The following is a 5,750-nucleotide window of genomic DNA, read 5'->3' as shown; positions in this document are numbered from 1 at the left end:
TTTGTTTATTATTAATCAACACTCATTCGGTTATTTTATATTGTTGAAATATTAATATTAATAGTGAAGAAACTAGTATTATTTTGCCGATAAGAATAGAAACCACAAAAACTTGGTCGAATTGAAAATTAATGTAACAGGAAATTGCATATATATCACGTCAAAAGTTGCACGAAAATCGAGTTGCACAACGCCAGATAATAGTTTTTAAAATAGATATGCACATTAGGAGAAACCAGCCTGTCTATTGATATCAATTCTATTTTCTCATTGAATAAGAGCCGCGCATGAATTTAATATCTTATCTATTGTTATGCTCAATCCATAGCTAATAAGGTTCTTTGGCCTATAACCTTTGTTTTTAGCTATTAGTATTTATAATCGACAGCTTTCTAATAATCGAAAAAAGTATTTAATCAATTAATAACATTATCGTAGTGCATGCCAATAAGTCAATACACAAAATTTTTGATTTGATTTTAAAAATATCTTTTATACTCTGTGCTACCTCGTCCATCCATCCATAAAGCCCCTTCATTAACAACATTTAAACTTAAATTATTTCTATGACACCTCAGCTATTCCTCAAATCTGTAACAATAAATAAAACAGGGTGTAATATATGTATATGTATATATAAATAAATAATGACCCTTCCATTGTATCAAAAACTGGAGGATTAAAATTAATTCCAATAAATCCCACCAGATCACATTTATATATATCATTTTAATTTATTTTGACCAGGTATGGTTTTCAAGCCAAGTCCATATTACCTCAAACCTTATATCTTAACCTCCCCCAACATCTCAAATCGCTCCTTTCGAGTACGCAGTGATTCTGAGTACTCAAACATCTATCCGGTCGAGGCAGGAGTTCCCCATGGCAGTGTCTTGTGTTCTGTCCTCTACATCCTCTTCACTGCTGACATTCACGTCAAACCCGACACGTCTACCAAACCTGTCTACATTTTCCGATGATACAGCTATCCTATCCTCCCATCCTGATCCTGTAACAGCCTCATCCAATCTCCAAACAAACCTCACTCGGATTGAGCAATGGTGTAATCATTGGCGGATAAAAGTCAATGAATTGAAATGCACTCAAGTGACTTTCACCCTCTCCCGCAGCTTATGTCCACCTGTTACTGTTAATAATATTCCTCTACCCAGTTCCGTCACAGTGTGATATCTTGAATTCATCTAAACAAAAGACTCACCTGAAACTTAAAAGGCAAGCAGACGATTCAGCCAACTATACCGACTAATGAACAGGACCTCATCTCATCTCTCAATATAAAACAAACTTCTAATTTATAAAACTATACTCAGACCTATCTGGACCTTCGGAATTGAACTTTGGGGAACAGCTAAACCGTCGAACATCAAACGCAATCTTTTCGATCCAAAATCCTCAGAATTATAGTCGATGCACCCTATTACGTTTCCAACCGAACACTATACCATGACCTCCATATCCCTTTTGTCCTTAACCTCATGCCAACTAAATTCCATATAAATCTTTTTAATCATTATAAACCTTTGGTTCAATCCTTATCCAGTTCCAGTTATTTTTAGGGGACTAAATGTCCCATGGAATTACTTTTCAATTCACTTCATTACTTCTGCTTATTTATGCGTAAACTTGTTTTCCATAAAATAAAGACAATATAATTCCTAAAACTATAATTCGACCTATAATTCGAAAACAGCTCGTCCAATTTGTCCGAATTTTGTGAAAATTTAAGGATTAGTATGAAAAGATAAAATAATAACAGTGAGAAAGCTATAATATTCTACATACTTTTTTTTAATTATGAACTTTTTAAATCGACCTGAAACACAATTTTTTAATCTACAACGCTTAGTCCACTTTCTCTCAATCATTCAAACCTTACTTGGCATAACCATTCCACTTTTGCGGAACTCGACATTACTCTCCATTCAGATGTTTAAAAATCTTGAAGTGCCAAAAAATATATATTTTTATAAAAGCTGGTCTTTCGTTACAGCCTCCGATATTAAAAATGCGATATATAATAATTAGGCAGCCAAGCAGCATTGTATATTGATAGCAATACTTTACATACTCATTGCTCACACCTTGAAAGGACACGAGATTATTAAAGAAATTTCTACAACACTCATGCCGGAAGATACTAGAGGAAAACTGATAAGTGACCTGATTGAGTAATAAGTAATGTAAATTATAGCGAAGAAAGGGATGCCGCTGGATTCTTTTTTCTGAAGCATAGGCAACTTTAAAATTGATAAATAAAACGTGCACATCCTGAACTACTTCCCATTGTTTTATCTTTTTTAAGGGGAAGATCTGGTCTAGACTGCCTTCCCGAATCCTGCTTCGTGGTCGCCTATAATATTATAGTAATACCGAGATATTCAGTTTAGCAGGATATTAGACATTGTCTTTTAGGCCTCCCGAAGGAATCTTATTTATGCTAGGAATTATGCTTCTATAATTGCCCAGCCTGTGTTTCACAGCCATATTTTCTGGATAAGTTCTAATAGCTTGGTCCTAAGAGGCTCTCAAATATCTTTGAGCAGGTCTGATAATAGATTGTTGGTTTTCTTCATTTCATTCATTGGTCAGCTAGTCCTAGGGCCTTTCCTCTTCTAAGCCTATCGGTAGCTATTTCCATTTCTAATTCTTGCTGTAATGCCTCCCAGTGTTCATCAACAGTGAGGCATTTCGAATAAAAGGGTCTTAGTCCTACGCCCACCCCTCTCTCTAACATGGAGGACTAGGAAATATGTCAGACACAGGAGTCACTCATTTCACTTTGATCATGGAAAGGATATTGAAAGGAAAAATTAAGGTGGGAAGGGATCAAAAGTTAGGCCGAGGATTCTTTTTTTTACATTAGGTTCGTTCCAACAACAAACTGGTTTTTACTATCATCACAACTCCCTGGTAATTCCGGGGTACAGGTTTTTGGTATAGATAAACCGTTATGAGTATGCTCCTGTCAGTTTTTTGACAATGAAAAGGTGTTATTGGTACACCGAGTTGCTACTTGCTAGTAGATGCTTTTTCACATTTCCATTGAAGAACAGAACTACCTCAGCGACCTGGGAACCCTTGATTTTGACAATAATAATTCAGTATTATTAGGGTAATTAATGATTTTTTAAATATATAAGTACGACAATGAAGTTTTCTCAATGACTAGATTCATAAACGGATCTAAGCTCATAATGTAATGAAAGCCTAAGGAAAGAGAGAGAGGAATACAATTAATTATTATTATATAATTAGATTCCAATTATCAGGATTAAATTTAATGTCTTCTTTTATATCGATTGCATTTTATAGTTGTTTTTTTTAATGATAAGTTTTCTCTTATTATATATTTTCCCTTTCCTCATATCTTTATATCGTTAATACGTTTTGGCTTTTATTATCGTTGGTTATATACGATTTCTGTCCTATATAATGGCGATTTAATGTTGTTTTACAATTATTTTTATTATTGATTCAACAATTTAAGTGTTTGAGTTGATCAATTTTATTGGTGGTGTCAATTATTTTAATAAAAACTATTACCGATTAAATTATTGTATCTACAATTAAGGGCTATTGTGTATTAATTTTTTCCCTGATGGTAGGATAGGAGAGTAAACAAATTGTAAACTAGTGAATGTCAGAAGGGGAACAAATGAAAATAAAGTGATTATTTTTTTAAAAATGAATAATTTGCAAAAATATCCTATTCAGACTTTTGTCTCACACTATCTTCGAAATTATCGAGTAAGGAAAAACATTTTTTATAAAATAAATCAAAAATTAGTACCCCATTCTGTCTCAACACTTTATTTTTTACTAGTCCAACATTTCGGCCATTCTAGCCATCTTCAAGGACATCCAAAACTCTTCCTCACATTAATTTACAATTTCTATTCTATGGAGGCTATTCTGCCCAGGTCATTTTCTTTATTCTAAGTTCAAAACCTATTTATTTAAAATTTAAAAACATTAACATTTATTTTTCTCTATAAGATTATCAACAATATAAAATACACCACCATATAACAAACCATTTATAATAAATGGTTATAATAACGTTGGACTAGTGAAAAATAAAGTGTTGAGACAGAATTGGATACTAATTTTTGATTTATTTTATAAATAATTACCTTGCCTCAAAAAATTTTTGAAATAATATAATTAAAGAAAAACATTTTGTCGGTTTATTACTTTTATTCTAGAATACTTTTTTCTAACTACGTGAAAACACAAGGATCTGAGCCATTTCTATCCTGGGACCTAGAGAAGAATTATTTTAATCAGGTACGGATTTTAATTTTAATAACATAGTTTCCATGAAGAATGCTCCAAACCTGTGTAACCACCTGAATGGAATCCTACACCTGCTGCGTATTGTGTGTAGTTAGTGATTCCTTCACTGTATGATAATTCAAGAGCCGGTAGAAACCTCAAGATCTGGAGGGGGGGAATATGTTGCAATCCCCCCTAAAAGAGATCCTGAGACCTCTCTCCGATACCTGGTCAGTGGGAAGCTTGCTCGCGGTACGGCAACACTTCGCTAGTCCATTGGATAGTTCCCAGTCGCTGTCAGCTCCAGGTAGGTCGATCCTTGTATTCATTTTTCTCTCATACCCTTCATCAACCATCTTGAGATTCAATCAACCAGGTTTTATTTCATTACACATACTATTTTTTGACCTAAAAAAGTTGGTAACTAATATTGTTTATAATTAAGGTGAGGAGTCAGCTTACTTTAGACAGATAGATTTATCTTCTTTAAGGAAATCTGGCATGTGAAATAAACTCAATATTTAGGTTTGTGTAATAGTTATTTCAATGCAGAGGATGCCAAACGCAAAACTGACATTTCAATAACGAGGAGATTTGTAACCCTAGGAAAAAACTGGATTCCAATTCATTTAGTCACATATATTTTATTATATTACTTTGCGTTCTAACCTCCATAATTACTTTTAAAATGGCATCCTTAGCGGTATCCTTGAACGAAATTGCGTGTAAACAAAACAAATCCAATCCCAAGAATTCTAATTAATTATATCTTAGACTCTTAACTACTTTTAATCCTAATAAGAAAAGAAATATTTTTTTCAAATAAATCATGCTATACCCGCATGTAATGCAGGTAATTTATTCATTCCGACGTAATGATATGAAATATTTTTACCTCGTTGCAACATTAATTGTGAAAGTGAAGCCGGCTAGTGTGTCACAACTCCAACTTCACACTTACCAAGTCTTTACCTTATTTTAATACACACACAATCACATAACCAAACTAGCCAAAGTTATAGTCGAATTCGGGCATCTTTGGGACTTTTTTTTCTTATTGTCAGTCTAAATATTTTTAAAGAAAGAATAATAATTTTGAAATGTATACACTCGATTTAAGTAATAACGTAAAATAAACTTTTGGGCTCATGCCTAATCTCATATATATTTAACCTTCCAGAGAACAGGGAAGGTTGCGATTCAATCAGCTGATCCTTCGTGTCGCCAAAACGTTGATATTAATACAAACAAATTCATTCTTTAAATGGAAAAGTTAAGTCCAATTATTTTAGAGTAATAATCATCACTCAATTATTATTTAGTTATCAATTTTTGACTTATTACCGCACGTAAAACTAACTTAAGTATAACGATAATTTGGGTTCGTTAATTAAACATCGAAAACAAACCACCTGCTCTTATTTTTCAACGTAAATGAGCGGTTTTCTATGAAA

At 33.0% G+C, this 5,750-nt stretch overlaps 1 protein-coding gene across 2 annotated transcripts in view; it reads left to right on the top strand.

Moving 5' to 3' along the window:
* The first annotated feature begins 4,504 nt into the window (after positions 1–4,504).
* Positions 4,505–5,750, top strand: part of LOC106677146 (putative fatty acyl-CoA reductase CG5065) — a 79,149-nt gene continuing 77,903 nt past the window's right edge. The window contains exon 1 of one of the 2 annotated variants that reach the window (XM_067048521.1): positions 4,505–4,603. The gene's annotated coding sequence lies outside the window, so the exon portion shown is untranslated. The remainder of the gene's footprint in view (positions 4,604–5,750) is intronic. The other variant, XM_067048522.1, reaches the window with a different exon arrangement.

This window comes from Halyomorpha halys, unplaced genomic scaffold (assembly GCF_000696795.3).
Source record: "Halyomorpha halys isolate HHAL.00 unplaced genomic scaffold, Hhal_1.1 Scaffold7.1, whole genome shotgun sequence".
Taxonomy (NCBI): Eukaryota; Metazoa; Arthropoda; class Insecta; order Hemiptera; family Pentatomidae; genus Halyomorpha; species Halyomorpha halys.
This window is presented reverse-complemented; position numbering and strand designations above follow the sequence as displayed.